Consider the following 17310-nt stretch of genomic DNA (forward strand, 5'->3'; position numbering starts at 1 on the left):
TTCACATTGACTTATAGCTTGTTTGACCTTCAGTTTAGGCTACATGTGTTGTGTTTACCGTTCCAAATTTCAAGCACCAACATGTGACAACTTTGTTTCCGGAAGTTCATTGATTCAACTTCTCAAACTTCCAAATGTCTTCCGTTATCTAACTTTCTTCCAAATTCCCCCGTCGGATTATGTGTGCTCAGTCAAGCAGATTCCTCTTGCCTTAAATGTCCAGTATCAAGACTTCAAGCATTTGCTGAAAGCTCTAAAGTAAAAGGGCAATTAGTTTGTGCCGCCGTGGTTGCTTCGGCCTGGTGTAGTCACATGGGTAAACAATAGCATTTCTCCAAGGCATATAGACTCTACTTTGGGCTATACAACCTTTCAGGCAGATACTTAGTCCAATTGTTTAGGCTCAAACTTAAGTAGAAATGCACCTAACAAAATGAAAAATGTGTTGCATCATATGGATATGCTATATACAGTACCAGGCAAAAGTTTGGACACACCTACTCATTCAAGGGTTTTTCTTTATTTTTACTATTTTCCACATTGTAGAACAATAGTGATCAACATGATGAAATACCACATATGAAATAATTTAGTAACAAAAAAAGTGTTAAACAAATCAAAATATAAAGTTGGAGTCGGAAGTTTACATACACTTAGATTGGAGTCATTAAAACTCGTTTTTCAACCACTCCACAAATTTCTTGTTAACAAACTATAGTTTTGGCAAGTCGGTTAGGACATCTACTTTGTGCATGACACAAGTCATTTTTCAAACAATTGTTACAGACAGATTATTTAATTTATAATTCACTGTATCACAATTCCATGTGGATCAGAAGTTTACATACACTAAGTTAACTGTGCCTTTAAACAGCTTGGAAAATTCCAGAAAAAGATGTCATCACTTTAGAAGCTTCAAACTCAGTGCCTTTTTGCTTGACATCATGGGAAAATCAAAATAAATCAGCCAAGACCCCAGGAAAAAAAATTGTAGACCTCTACATGTCTGGTTCATCCTTGGGAGCAGTTTCCAAACGCCTGAAGGTACCACCTTCATCTGTACAAACAATAGTGCGCAGATATAAATACCATGGGACCACGCAGCCGTTATACCTCTCAGGAAGGAGGCGTGTTCTGTCTCCTAGAGATTAACGTACTTTGGTGTGAAAAGTGCAAATCAATCCCAGAACAACAGCAAAGGACCCTCTTCACAACCTTGTGAAGATGCTGGAGGAAGCGGGTACAACAAAGTCAAGGTATTAGAGAGGCCATCACAAAGCCCAGACCTCACTCTCATAGAAGAATTGCGGGCAGAACTGAAAAAGCATGTGCGAGCAAGGAGGGCTACAAACCTGACTCCATTACACCAGCTTTGTCAGGAGGAATGGGACAAAATTCACCCAACTTATTGTGGGAAGTTTGTGGAAGGCTACCTGAAACGTTTGACCCAGGTTCAACAATTTAAAGGAAATGCTACCAAATACTAATTGAGTGTATGTAAAATTCTGACCCACTGGGAATGCGATGAAATAAATAAAAGCTGAAATAAATCATTCTCTCAACTATTCTGACATTTCACATTCTTAAAATAAAGTGGTGATCCTAACTGACCTAAAACAGGGAATTTGTACTGGGATTAAATGTCAGGAATTGTGAAAAACTGAGTTTAAATGTATTTGGCTAAGGTGTATGTAAACTTCTGACTTCAACTGCATTTTATATTTGAGATTCTTCAAAGTAGCCACCCTTTGCCTTGATGACAGCATTGCACACTCTTGGCATTCTCTCAACCAGCTTCATGAGGTAGTCACCTGGAATGCATTTCAATTAACAGGTGTGCCTTGTTAAAAGTTCATTTGTGGAATTTCTTTCCTTAATGCGTTGAGCCAATCAGTTGTCTTGTGACAAGGTAGGGTTGGTATACAGAAGATAGCCCTATATGGTAAGAGACCAAGTGCATATTTTGTCAAGAACAGCTCCAATAAGCAAAGAGAAACGACAGTCCATCATTACTTTAAGACATGAAGGTCAGTCAATCCAGGAAAAGTTTCTTCAAGTGCAGTCTTTGAAACCATCAAGCGCAATGATGAAACTGGCTCTCATGAGGACCGCCACAGGAAAGGAAGACCCAGAGTTACCTCTGCTGCAGAGAATAAGTTCGTTAGAGTTACCAGCCTCAGAAATTGAAGCCCAAATATATGTTTCACAGAGTTCAAGTAACAGACACATCTCAACATCAACTGTTCAGAGGAGACTTCGTGAATCAGGCCTTCATGGTCAAATTGCTGCAAAGAAACCACTACTAAAAGGACACCAATAATAAGAAGAGACTTGTTGGGCCAAGAAACACAAGCAATGGACATTAGACCGATGGAAATCTGTCGTTTGGTCTGATGAGTCCAAATTGGAGATTTTTGGTTCCAAAAACCGTGTCATTGTGAGACGCAGAGTAGGTAAACGGATGATCTCCGCATGTGTGGTTCCCACCATGCAGCATGGAGGAGGAAGTGTGATGGTGTTGGAGTGCTTTGCTGGTGACACTGTCGGTAATTCACTAAGAATCCATGGCACACTTAACCAGTATGGCTACCACAGCATTCTGATGCGATACACCATCCCATCTGGTTTGCGCTTAGTGGGACTATAATTTGTTTTTCAACAGGACAATGACCCAACACACCTCCAGGCTGTGTAAGGGCTATTTGACCAAGAAGGAGAGTGATGGAGTGCTGCATCAGATGACCTTTCCTCCACAATCACCTTTTTGCTACAGTGTGCCCTAATAAACACGATCCTGAATGGCCATTTGCACTCCAGTTGTAATGTTTACCTTTGTGTTACAGTGAGTGACAGAGTGGTATGCCTGCCAATACAGGTTCCTGTGGTAAAGTAGATAAGCCAGGTCCTGGTCAGACACATGGGAAATGCCCTTGCTTTCTCCGTGAAGCCGGTCATGCTGGAAGGGAGGGGTATTTGTTTGGGATTAAAGTACATTTGGTTCTGTGTCATTTGGACAAGCTCAGGGTAACACTCAAAGTTCACAAATTTGCAGTGGGTAAATACATGACTGTTTCTACCCTCAACATCAGCATCTTTGCATAGTTTGACAAGACAACTATAACAAGACAAGCTGTCTTCAGCAGAAACATATGGATCATACTGCCATTACCACCCAGTTCTAGGGTAACACATTTCAAGCTGCTCACCACCTTCTCCCTCTATCTAATGCTGCTTCATCTCACCACCATCTCCCCCTATCAAACTGTTGGTATGTACTCTATACAGTGCATTCGGAAAGTATTCAGACTCCTTGACATTTTCCACATATTGTTATGTTACAGCCTTATTCTAAAATGTTTTCCTCATCAATCTACACACAATACCCCATAATGACAAAGCAAAAACACACGTTTTACAGCAAACAACCATTGTCCGCAGAGCTCTGAGACAGGATTGTGTCGAGGCACAGATCTGGGGCATTGAAGGTCCCCAAGAACACTGGCCTCCACCATTCTTAAATGGAAGAAGTTTGGAACCACGGAGACTCTTCCTAGAGCTGGCAGTCCGGCCAAACTGAGCAATGGGGGAGAAGGGCCTTGGTCAGGGAGGTGACCAAGAACGCGATGGTCACTCTGACAGAGCTCCAGAGTTCCTCTGTGGAGATGGGAGAATCTTCCAGAAGGACAACCAAGAGACTCTAGAGGAAACTTGGCACCATCCCTACGGTGAAGCATGGTGGTGGCAGCATCATGCTGTGGGGATGTTTTTCAGAGGCAGAGACTGGGAGACTTGTCAGGATTGAGGGAAAGATGAATGGAGCAAAGTAGAGAGAGACTGTTGATGAAAACTTGCTCCAGACCACTCAGGACCTCAGACTGGGACGAAGGTTCACCTTCCAACAGGACAACGAACCCAAACACACAGCCAAGAGAACGCAGGAGTGGCTTCGGGACAATTCTCTGAATGTCCTTCAGTGCCCCAGCCTGAGTCCAGACTTGAACCGGATCAAATCAAATTGATTTATATAGCCCTTCGTACATCAGCTGATATCTCAAAGCGCTGTACAGAAACCCAGACTATAAAACCCCAAACAGCAAGCAATGCAGATGTAGAAGCACGGTGGCTAGGAAAAACTCCCTAGAAAGGCCAAAACCTAGGAAGAAACCTAGAGAGGAAACCTAGTGGGGTGGCCAGTCCTCTTCTGGCTGTGCCGGGTGGAGATTATAACAGAACATGGCCAAGATGTTCAAATGTTCATAAATTACCAGCATGGTCCAATAATAATAAGGCAGAACAGTTGAAACTGGAGCAGCAGCACGGCCAGGTGGACTGGGGACAGCAAGAAGTCATCATGTCAGGTAGTCCTGAGGCATGGTCCTAGGGCTCAGGTCCTCCGAGAGAGAGAAAGAAAGAAAGAGAGAATTAGAGAGAGAACACTTATATTCACACAGGACACCAAATAGGACAGGAGAAGTACTCCAGATATAACAAACTGACCCTAGCCCCCCGACACATAAACTACTGCAGCATAAATACTGGAGGCTGAGACAGAAGGGGTCAGGAGACACTGTGGCCCCATCCGAGGACACCCCCGGACAGGGCCAAACAGGAAGGATATAACCCCACCCACTTTGCCAAAGCACAGCCCCCACACCACTAGAGGGATATCTTCAACCACCAACTTACCATCCTGAGACAAGGCAGAGTATAGCCCACAAAGAACTCTGCCACGGCACAACCCAGAGGGGGGGCGCCAACCCAGACAGGATGATCACACATCTCTGGAGAGACCTGAAAATAGCTGTTCAACGACGCTCCCCATCCAACCTGACAGAGCTTGAGAGGATCTACAGAGAAGAATCGGAGAAACTCCCCAAACACAGGTGTGCCAAGCTTGTAGCGTAATACCCAATAAGACTCGAGGATGTAATAGCTGCCAAAGGTGCTTCAACAAAGTACTGTGTAAAGGGTCTGAATACTTATATAAATGTGATATTTCAGTTTTTGATTTTTAATAAATTAGCAAGCATTTCTAAAAAACTGCTTTTGCTTTGCCACTATGGAGTATTGTATGTATATTGATGAGAATGATAATTAAAAAAATCAATTTTAGAATAAGGCTGTAACGTAACATAATGTGGAAAAAGTCAAGGGATCTGAATACTTTCCGAAATCACTGTATATACAAAAGTATATGTATATACAAAAGTGTGCCTTCAAATTCGTGGACAGCCATGCACTCTCAATAGACAAACATTGGCAGTAGGATGGCCTTACTGAAGCGCTCAGTGACTTTCAACATGGCACCATCATAGGATGCCACCTTCACCATCTGGCAGACTGACGGACAAATCTGGGTTTGGCGGATGCCAGGAGAACGCTACCTACCCAAATGCACAGACTGTAAAGTTTGGTGGTCTGGGGCTGTTTTCATTGTTCGGGCTAGGCCCCTTAGTAACAGTGAAGGGAAATCTTAACGCTACAGCATACAATGACATTCTAGACGATTCTGTGCTTCCAACTTTGTGGCAACAGTTTTAGGAAGGCCCTTTCCTGTTTTAGCATGACAATTCCCCTGTGCAGAAAGCGAGGTCCATACAGAAATGTTTTGTTGAGATCGATGTGGAAGAACTTGACTGGCCGTGCAGGCCCTGACCTCAACTCCTTCGAACACCTTTGGGATGAATTGGAACGCCGACTGTGAGCCAGGCCGAACATCAGTGGCCGACCTCACTAATGCTCTTGTGGCTGAATGGAAGCAAGTTCCCGCAGCAATGTTCCAATATTTAGTGGAAAGCCTTCCCAGAAGAGTCCGTGGACCAACTCCATATTAATGCCCATGATTTTGGAATGAGTTGTTCGACGAGCAGGTGTCCACATACTTTTGGTCGGGATTGTGTATGTCCGGTGGAGTGGAAGTGTTGGTGGAGGGGGAACCATAATGAGTGACAGGGAGCAATTGCGTTGACCCCAAATGGGAGTGATTATTGTTGTGTGTTGTTTTTGCAGAGAGGGAGAAATGGAATGGGGCTTTACTGTATAGAAAGGGGGTGGGAGGCACCCTGGGACAGGCCGAGTCTTGCTCTGAAATGCAGACATGACAATGAGCCTCTGTTGAGCTGGGAACAGGACAGGGGCAGGGAGAGTTGGAAGGGAACGAGGTGGGTCGATGCGATGTGTGTGCGCGTGCGTGTATGGGGCAAAGTTGAAAGGTTGGGCATAGAGCTGGTGCTCTGTACCTAATAAATGGCTTAATGGCTATCCCAGGCCTGAGGTAAGAGCTGGGGTTTCCACCCAGAGGGACTGGGAAAGGAGTGTGTGCCTGTGTCTATTTTTTTTTTTTTTTATTTTTTTTTTACCTTTATTTAACTAGGCAAGTCAGTTAAGAACAAATTCTTATTTTCAATGACGGCCTAGGAACAGTGGGTTAACTGCCTGTTCAGGGGCAGAACGACAGATTTGTACCTTGTCAGCTCGGGGGTTTGAACTTGCAACCTTCCGGTTACTAGTCCAACGCTCTAACCACTAGGCTACACTGCCGCCCCTATGCTTAAGTGCGACTGAGTGTACGTAAACTTGCGTGTGTGTGTACGTGTGTGTGTGTCCTTTCGTGTGAGTGTGTGCTTGCACATATCTATGTGTGTGTGTGTGTGTGTTAGAACAAACACTGGCTCATTATTCCTCCAGCAGGTGGGCTGCACAGGAATGTGTCAATGAAAGCGGGATGGCGATTACTGTGTAGCAATGGAATGAAGAGAGAAAAGAAAGACCCAATAAAAAATAGGAAAAACAAAGCACGAGAAACTTCCAGAGAAAGTGCTAGCGAGCGTGGGAGCTCGATATAAAGCGATAATAACGGCAGAGTGAAAAACATGAAAGAGACAAAGATAAAAGGGAGGGGCAGCGGTGGGCACGGGCATCAGGTGCAGTCAACAAAGCCCCCTGCTCCCAACGAGTGAGTAGTGCATAGTGTGGGGGGTAGGGGGGTGGATGTGCCTCTCCCCTTTAATCCAGAATGCTCTCTGTGGTGTCTGCCCCATCTGGATGCCCAGCTGCTGCCCTGAGCATTAGGGATTGCGTGCCTTGGCATGACCCCCATTACCCCCCCCCCCCCAGCCACTGTGAATCCTCACCTGACACCCCCTTTGCCTCTCCAGGGAAACCAGCGTCATCCCTCCTTCCGTCCCCCCATTCCTCCATTCTCTTCATACCTTGCTGTCAACACAACAGAGAACATGTGCAACGGAGGGCGTTCAGTCAGTGAACCACACTCGAGTAGCTTTGCATGAAATCTGAAGATTTGTGTTAGCTTGCCGAGCTAATGCCTAGGCTTTAACACAGCAGACCAACACAGACTTTCATCGAAGAAAGGTTTGGCCTACATCTTTGATAAAGTCTTAGCACAGGAAACTATGATATAGGCAAAGCACCAGTCATCCTAAGCTGCATTCGGATAAGTGTTGTCTTCAAAGCAGAGTTTGCAGCCATTGACTTTTGTAACTGCATATCAGAATCTCTCAAATTGTATCCAATCAAATGGCTCTTATCCAAACCCTGATTGGCTATATATCATCACTTCTGACACTGTGGCAGAGAAGGCCGTCTTAAAATAGACATGCTTATTTTGAACGGTTCAAGCAACACTCCGTCCGGCTTCAAGCCTGCCATATCAGTGCGCCACAAAGTAACGGACCCTAACTAAATTCAAAACAATAGACTTTCTGCCCCCGCAAGGCTTGTCATAACGCCAATGTGAATATTCCTATCCAAAGGGATAATGGCAATTATTTTTACACATTGCGCACTGAGGCGTTGTCCTGCTTGGAATTTCAAACTTGTCCATACGGTTGTTAACTACCGTCATCATAGGTTCACTTTGAAGCTGTGCTGTCCCTATAATCCACAAAGAACCTACGATACCATGCAAGAACATGCATGTACATGCCTGGGTCGTGTTTATTAGGGCACGCAACAGAATCTGTTTCAAAAGTTCAAGTTGTCCCTCCCAAGGAGCTGATCGTGGACTACAGGAGAAAGAGGGGAGGGCATGCCCCCATCCACATCCACATCGATGTCCACATAAGAACTAAGAACTTAACATGGCCCACACAGACCCGCACAGTCATGAAGAGGGTACGACAGTGCCTCTTCCCCCCCCAGGAGGCTAAAGTCATGGGCCCTCGAATCATCAAAAAGTTCTACAGCTGCACCATCGAGAGCATCCTGACTGGCTGCATTACCACTTGGTATGGCAAATGCACCACCCTCGACCGCAAAGTGCTACAGAGGGTGGTGCGGATAGCCCAGTACATCTCTGGGTCCGAGTTCCCTGCCATCCAGGATGTCTATATCAGGCGGTGTCAGAGGAAGGCCCGAAAAATTGCCAAAGACTCCAGCCACCCAAGCCATAGACTGTTCACTCTGCTACCGTCCGGCAAACGGTAGCATCGGGTCTCGGACCAACAGACTCTACACCCAAGCCATAAGACTGCTAAATAGCCATAAGACTGCTAAATAGTTAATTAATGTTTACCCGGACTATCTGCATTGACCGTATCTTGCACTGACTCTATGCACACTCACAAGACTATATACAGTATACACACTACAGTGAGCTCCAAAAGTCACCGTCCCAATACTGGAGCTGACTGTAGTGTATATACACACTGATACTCTCACACAAAACCCCCAACACATTCACATACACTGCGTACGCATACTGACAACACAAACACACATAAACACACACACACACATACCGACACAAACACAAATTACACACGCACACACACACACACACACACACACTTTTACACTCAGCATATGCTGCTCCTACGCTGTTTTATTTATCCTGATGACTAGTCACTTTACCCTGCCTTCATGTACATACTGTATCTACCTAAAATACCTCATACCCCTGCATATTGATCTGATACTGGGACTCCCTATATATTGCTCCATTCTTGTTTATTTTATTCCTCGTGTTTTTAAAAATATATTTCTTACTCTGCATCGTTGGGAAGGGTTCGTCTACACCCTTTGTATTCTGCGCATGTGACCAACATGATTTGATTTCCCTGTTTGAGTCTGCTGCCTTCCGGTTGGTGCCTAATGATCACAACCCTGATTTTAAGATGGTGCTCTTCCCTGTTGTTTCCTTCCTGCTGTAAGTCCTTTGAAATGCAATGCTATGTATCCCCAAACCAAGTGCGTTTTCCCCGCTGGCCACCACACAAGGCCCAGTGTCTATGGAGAACAATGGCTGGTACAGATGCCTTGGTCAGTTGGTCAGGCCACTGCTGTGGGCTTTGTAAAGGAGGGGGGGGGGGTCTGTGGTGAATCATGGCCCATGCTGGAGACATGGTGTCCACTGTGAACCTGCTTGACATGCTGATCTCAGAACAGCTAGTTTGGCTACAATAGGGTGTCTTTGTTTGGGCCCGTGATGAAAGGTCCTGATTTGCCATTAACACTGTGCTTTGTTAGTTCCGGCCATGATGGGGACAGTTTGGCTGGAAACTGTTGAACACGTACAGGTATGGCCAGCGTGGGGATACTGGGGATCAATCTGTTTCTAGGGTTCATGATCAAGCTCATTCAAGAGTGCTGAAATGTTACAGAATGTTCAGCTAGAAAGTGGTTGTAAAACAGACATCACTCATGTCTGTGCATCACTCGCAGTCATGTAGAATTGATACGTTCCATTAATTTCTATCTGTCACATTCAAAATTAATAAGAGTGGAACTGAACTCCATTACATAGCCGCCTAGCTTCCATAGCTTCCTCTCACAAGAGAGTGCTGTAGTTAACCCATTCGCCACTCTGGGTAGTAATAGTTTGGGTAGTTGTGTGGTGCTGGACACAGAGGCGGCAGACGAGCAGGGGATTTCTACCTATGTTTGAAGGAATCAGTGGTACGGTCATGGGTGCTCAAATGGCAGCCTGTTTTCAAGAGAATATAGCACGCGTGCCAGATTTTCAAGGCATAGGCGCCAGTTACTGTGTGTTCAGAAAGGAATAGATGAATAGACTACATAAAACATAAGGCACAGTAGAACTGTGAAACCGTAAGGTTTGACGCTGGAAACAGGAAGCAGGTACAGGGAGAACATGTAATAATCTACGGACATAAAACAGGTCAGGAACAGCGCCTGGACGGGACAAAGTAACGACATCAATGCTGACACAGGGAATAACGTGAGGTACAGACAGATAAAGGGAAGACAATCAAATAATGATAGAGTTCAGGTGGGTACAATGAGGCGCTGGTGCGTGTAACGAAGGGGACAGGTGTGCGTAATGATAGGCAGTCTGGCGCCCTTGAGCTCCAGAGAGGGAGAGCGGGAGCAGGCGTGACAGTACCCCCCCATCTAGGGGCGCCACCCGGCGTCCCAGCTGGGCGAGCCTGACGGACCTGCCGAGGCGTGGGATCCTGGCGAACCGGCTGAGGCGTGGGAGCCTGACGAGCCGGTTGAGGCGTGAAAGCCTGATGATCATGCTGAAACGTGGGAGCCTGATGAACCGGCTGAGGCGTGGGAGCCCGATGGCCAGCCAAAGCATGACGTTGGGTGGGTGCCTGCCGAGTCCACCTGGGCAAGAAACACCTCTCGAGCCAGCTAGGGCATGGAAGCCCGACGAGCTCGCCGAGTCACCCCTGGTTCCATCGACGATGGCACCCGGACCCGACGTCACCAACAAAATAACAGGCCTCCCTGATGCTTCCAATTTTGGTGTCAGCATTCTGTAAGGACCGACGCTGGAAACAGGAAGCAGATACAGGGAGAACATTTAATAAACTAGGAACATAAAACAGGACAGGACCAGCGACGGGACAAAGTAACGACATCAATGCTGACACAGGGAATAATGTGAGGAACAGACAGATAAAGGGAAGGCAATCAAATAATGCTAGAGTTCAGGTGGGTCCAAAGAGGTCCAAAGAGGCGCTGGTGCGTGTAACGAAGGGGACAGGTGTGCGTAATGATAGGCAGTCTGGCGCTCGAGAGGGAGAGCTGGAGCAGGCGTGACAGAATTTTTTTATTGCTGAGCCCACCTGTTTAGAAAAAAAAAAGATATAAAATAGGCATATCAGTTTGCAAACAATACAAAAATGTATGTATTGAGTTAATAAAGCTGAAGAGAAATTATAGATAAAACGTCTCGGTGCTCATCGACCAATGGACATGAACATTACACAACAAGTCGGAAATCGCAAATTCAACAAAGAGTGGTTTGGAATGAATCGGTGCCTAACTGCGAGCGTCGCAAAGCAATAACTATTTTGCTTCCCCGTGCCTGCTATTCGGTGGAGAGGATGTGTGGTCCAAGTCTGGGTTTAAGGATTTAAAACATCTGCCTGAAAGGATCTCTTTTCTAAACTTAAAAGGATAAACATTCAACACCATGGGCCAGAAAAGGTTGAATACGTTGCCCATGCTGTCAATCCAGCATGAATTCATCCAGAGAATGTCAGACTTTGATGACAAAGTTTGCCCACAAGAAGAACCTCCGCACCACCTTCCTGTTCAAGTGAGCACAGCACAACAACTGTGAGTCCAAAAATAGGTATTGTATGCTGCTGCATAAATTAAGCAATATGCCACGGAGATATGTATACTGTAGCTAAGAAAGTAATACTAAGTGTATGTTGTGTAGTAGGCAGATAGTATCCCATGTGTCTCACGCTAAGAATTTGGTCCCTCTCCCCCCCAGAACTTCGCCTACTGTTCTGACTTGGTGGTGCACATATAGCCTATAGCCTGTTTTAGAGAAATGTCATCATCGGATATTGTAAAAGATTTAATTGTCAGTTTATATGCCCTCGTTATTTATCTAATGGTTCTGATTTGGCGTGCAGGGCAAATAAGGTAAGAGCGGCCCATGTTCTGAATTCTGTCGCTGTTCATTTCAGAAGTGCTGAACAAATAGGTATATCGACTATGTCTGTCTTAGCTCGCTTATTAATGTCTAATCGACATTTCGGCTTGCATCTTATCCGCTCATCGTTCCCCTATGCCATAGTTTGTACATCTCAGTTGTTATATTGCTTATATAAGTCTATCTCATTCATCATTTTAGGCAGTGTTGGAATTATTTAATTGTTCCCCTTACATTGTGTATTATAATTAGCTCATGTGATTTTCTCCACAAGGAGGGGAAACTATATAATGTTGTTGGGTCTGTAACCATCATATTTATTTTCAACAAAAAGTTTAGTAATAGACCCATGTAATTCCAGTTGATATTGCGAGGGTTGTTTCGTTTGCATAATGTCTTTAAAAGTGGATGCTCGTGATTGTATTTTAATTTATTTTTAGACCACATAGGCCTAATAAAATACTTAAAATAGTAGGCTAACTGCGTCTCTCTCTCTCTCTCTCTCTCTCTCTCTCTCTCTGTGGTGACTTAAAGAACAGTAAAGTTAAACTCAGCAAGATGTCGAGGCCTTATCTGAACTAACATCTATCTGAATTTCTGTCGGTGTCCGTTTTGAAAGTGCTGAACGAATAGGGCTACCTCGTCGCAGCTAGTTTGCTTGCACTTGCTTATACTTAGAGCTAAGTGTTAATGATATAAGAACAAACATGAATTTACTGAACATGAATGTAGTAGTGTTTGTGTATGGTTCAAAAGTCACAACTCATGTTGGCGTTCGTTATTATTGAAGGAGAATGCAGTTCTTATCGAGCTACACAAATCCACAAGGAGTCAGTAGAAACCATATTTATTTAAGCGAGTCAGCCATATCAGCTATGTTTTTAAAAAAGGCAGTAAGTGAGGCTGAATGAACTGTTTCGCTGCCAGACTAGGCTCCGCTGATAGCCAGGTGTAGCAGTGGTAAGGATTCACTCCATGGTGCTGGAAGGAAAGCTCCGCTGTCAGGAAAGATTTATTTAGGCCCTAACAGTTTGTGGGCACCATTTGTCACCGTTATAGTGCAATTAATGTATTGTCCAGTGTTGTGTAGTGGCTTTGCTGGCGTGCATCTAAAAAAAAAATAGCTTGAGTTTGCCCCACCATTTACATGCTAAAATCGTCACTGCATTCCCCATGCTCATAATCAATGGGTGTGTGTGCGTGTGTGAATCAATGTGTTTGTTTCTTAGTTTGTGTGTGTGTGTGTGTGTGTGTCTGTGTGTGTGTGTGTGGTCGGGTCAGTGCTATGAGGCTAGTTATGTCATTAAAGGGGAGACGTTTTGCAGTGTCCATGGTTACTTGGCCTGGTTTGGGACTAGTTCCTTACTGACTACAGCTGCGGCCACGTGGAAAGATAAAAAGAGAACCGAGAGAAGAACCACGAAGCTTGGAAATGTGTAGCTGTATTATTTCATTTTATTTTTTAGCTTGGAACAATTTCACAGTTGACAAAAAAATAGGTCAATTAGGAGGCTTTTCCTGCCATCGAGGGTTGATTTTGTGTGTGTGTGTGTGTGTGTGTGTGTGTGTGTGCGTGTGTGTGTGCGTGCCTCCTTTTTTGTTCTCATTCATACTCAAAAAATAATCCCTTAATGCATACTATTGATATTAGCCCATTTTAGCCAACAGGGGTTATCAATACTATCTCTGTTGTCTCCTCGATGTGTGTGAACAAATAGGCTGTCTATTTTAGACATACTCTCGGGTTTCAATAATCAATGGTGTAGGTTACAGTTAGGTTCCAGCTGTTGAATTGAGACGGTTATCAAGTCAGCCTGATCTTTTGCGTGCCAGTGCTGCCCACTAGTGGATTTAAACAAGAACAGCTGATAATCATGTCGAACATTGTGTGCATGTGTGTCTGTTTTTGCATTTGTGTGTTTTCAAGTTTTATTCGTTGTGTGTGCAGGATACACACGGTATACACCGTCTGACGAAATGCTACCTCGCACGCTCCTTCTCGACAACGCAAACAACAAGAAATAATAAAAGATAAGAATACGGACATCAAGTAAATGGCTCAGTAGAATAGAATAAACATTTTTAGCATAAGTAGAATGTGTCCGTCCATCCGTGCGCGTGTGTGTGTGTGTGTGTGTGTGTGTGTGTGTGTGTGTGTGTGTGTGTGTGTGTGTGTGTGTGTGTGTGTGTGCGCGTGCGTTCTCTGTCTAAACAACTCTTTCTGTTTGTCACTCCCTTCATCCCTGTAACATCTTCCCTCTGGTTATATAAGAAGTCAAGAGGAGGGTTGAAGTTGTGTGGAGACTGTGGATAATGAGAGCGAAAGAGGAGATGGAATAGAAAGACAGAGAGAGGGAGAGAGAGCAAGGTCAAAGGAGCTGCAGGGTAATGAGCCTAAAATGAGGAGACATGAGAGAGTGGGAGGGGGGGGGGGGGGGGGTATAAACATAGAAGTATCCAATGAGAGGCAGAGAGAGCTGGAGAGAGATATTGGGTGTGTCCCAATCAATGGCACCATATTCCCTGTAGGCCTATATTGCACCACTTTTGACGGTCAAAAATAGGTTCCGACTGGGGACGCATGTGAGGGATAGATTAGAGGGATGCTGCTGTCCTTGCCCAGTTTAAACAGCCAATTCTCTGTTTTTCCTATTATTTTATCACGGTGGAAAGTTCATTATTGACTTACTTTTGATCCATCTTACACCTAAAAAAAAAAAAAATGCAATGTCGCTCTCTTTTTTTTAAAACCATTGTTAAACCAATAGCTTTTGTGAGCTTTGTTTCAGGATTTTAGTTTTGCACTATGCCAGGGGTTACCCCATTACTAGAAGAGGAGGGGACTACTTTGCCGTCTGTGCTGACAGTACTAGTATCAATGCCATGTTAATGATGGCCACCCCCTTTCAGATAGGGATGGATCGCTCCTCATGGGCTATTTGGCTGGTTGCCTCTCATGGTTATTACCAGCCAAACCTGTAGTGTCATGTCACCAGAGAGAAAGGGGAAAGAAAAGTGTGTGTATGTGTGTGTGCGAGTGTGCATGCGGTATTTGCAGCTTTTTAAATCACGTGGCATTTTTCGTATCAGCTAGTAATTGCTCTATTGATAGAACTAAAATCTATTAAGCTAAATCAATGTGTGTATCAGTGTTTGGTGACATGCTTACAAGGCCGTTAGGCCTTAAATAGCCATTTCCCATTCCTCCCCCATCCTTCAATTCCATTAATCTTAGCTCCGTCATAATGACTTCTGTGTCCTCTGACTCATGATTCACACACACATTTAGCCCTCTGGATGGAGTGTAAGTGGTTGCCCTTACTAACAGTAGCCCCAAGGTCCAATGCTATGGAGTCTGGACAGACACTGACACACAAGAACACACAGAACTCAGAAAAGCAGGCGAGCCATAGGGGAGAGCGATACAGTGAGGCAGATAGGGAAATGCCTTTTCTTTTTTATCCTACCACTGAGTCGGCGCTCCCATTTTTCCGGGTTGAGTTTTCTAAGGAGATTGTGAAGAGGGGAGGAGAGAGGAGAGGAGCGATGGGTGTCATTTCCAGCCAGGGGAGTCTGCATGCCTGTCTTGGTCAATCTATCTTTTTTTGTTGTTGTCTCTTTTCATTTCTCTCTCTCTGTCTCTCTCTCACTCTTTCTCTCTCTTTCTCCCTATTCTCTCTCTCTCTCTCTATTTTTACAATGCTCTGGCTCACAGGTGTCAAAGCAAAAAGCTTTAAATACACTGCAATACATTGCTGCTGCTAGTTTTGTTTTAAAAGGCTGGGACTCTCGGTTTTTCACACACACACACACACACACACACACACACACACACACACACACACACACACACACACACACACAGCCTTTTTAATGTTAGTGTGTACTCTACTGTCAGCTGCGGCGGCCAGGTTCTGAGCATAAAAAGAGGAGACAGGGAGACACACATAAGAGAGAAGGCAAGACATGAAAGAGAGAGAGAGAAACACACACACAGAGAGAACATGCTCTGTGCTGCTCACTGCTCAACCGCCTTGCTGGACTGGCCAGTGGAGGGATGGGAGGAATGTGAAAGAGAGGCGGAGAGAGAAAGAGCGAGAGAGTGGGAGAGAGAGAGAGAGGGTGAGTGAGTGAGTGGGGTTGACAGAGTGGACTAGCGTTGCGTGGAGCACAAGCGAGCCTACAGGGAGCCAGAGAGAGAGAGAGAGAGAGAGCGAGGCAGGCAGGCAGAGCCTGGGTAGAGAAAAGAGGAGAGGAATATACTTTAGATAGCAATAAAGACAGTGAGCCAGCCACTGCCAATACTGCACTATACCCAGCATGAGAAAAAAGAGCTACTGTTACCAGCTACAATAAAAAAACGTGGGACTAAAACTCGTTCTGATCCAGTGAAGAGGACTAGATCCAGCTACTGGTTTTCACACCTGTACGCCACCCTAATGGCTTCTCTACCAGTAAAAAGGACTTCTGAACCTCGATTTCCGGTCAGTGAACAAGGAAGTGTGGCAGCGTGAGTCTGAATGTCTATATACTGAGAAAGGACAAGAGGTTACCAGCTACTAGTCTAGCCACATGTAGAACGCAAACGCGGGACAACTCATCTAGAGGAGAGGATGAAATCATAATCTGGTCCTGGATCAGATCCTGGATAGAAGTGAGGACACCAGTAGCTCTACACAGATCAAGAATATTACTGATCTAGGACCAACTCTGATGAAGAGCTAGTCGACTTGTGCCTGGCGAAGGCCCTTTCTCTTTACTGTCTCCACTGATCTCAGGCCTGCCATCCAAGCTGCTTCACCTACTGCTCCAGAAACAGAACTAGTGACCAACAGGACCATGATGCATTTTGACAGACAAACCGAACCAGAACCCAAACCCACTTTGAGGAATACAAAAATATTCACCTAGACCTGGATTCATTCATCAATATGAAGATTTTGTTGATTTCGACTCAGAATTTTTGACGTCTTGATTTGATAGACACTAAGTGGTTCCGTTGGTCATCATTGACTCTTGACCCCCATGTCTGGCCGAGAGTGCGTGCGCAGCGTGTATAGGTGAAAACGTCCGGCGGTTGCGGGGGTAACAGCGGCGTCGTACGTGTCCCGTCCTGTGTGGGGCTGTAGCAAACACTTGTGTGTGTGTGGTGCGTGTGTGATGTTGAGAGTGGAGGTCCCAGCTCCCTCAGGGCAGGAGTGGTGTTTCCAGTGCTCAGTAGGGGTGGACTGTAGTGACCCGGAACCTCGCTGTATCTGGTTGGCGGTGTTACGAAGCATTACCCTACATGATACCACCACTCCACCCCGTGCCTCTCCCCGACCCTCCACCCCACCCCGCTCCTCTCCGCGACCCAGACGAAGGGTGCCCCGGAGGGTTTTGCCACACCTTCGCTTGTCCTGGGTAAGAAAGAGAGACTCTGCTGGGAAATC

General features: G+C 45.3%; 1 protein-coding gene across 6 annotated transcripts in view; it reads left to right on the forward strand.

The window, feature by feature from the left end:
• Window positions 1-17310, forward strand: part of arhgap23b (Rho GTPase activating protein 23b) — a 71519-nt gene that overhangs the window by 25027 nt on the left and 29182 nt on the right. The window lies entirely within an intron of this gene.

This window comes from Oncorhynchus mykiss, chromosome 16 (genome assembly GCF_013265735.2).
Source record: "Oncorhynchus mykiss isolate Arlee chromosome 16, USDA_OmykA_1.1, whole genome shotgun sequence".
Lineage (NCBI taxonomy): Eukaryota > Metazoa > Chordata > Actinopteri > Salmoniformes > Salmonidae > Oncorhynchus > Oncorhynchus mykiss.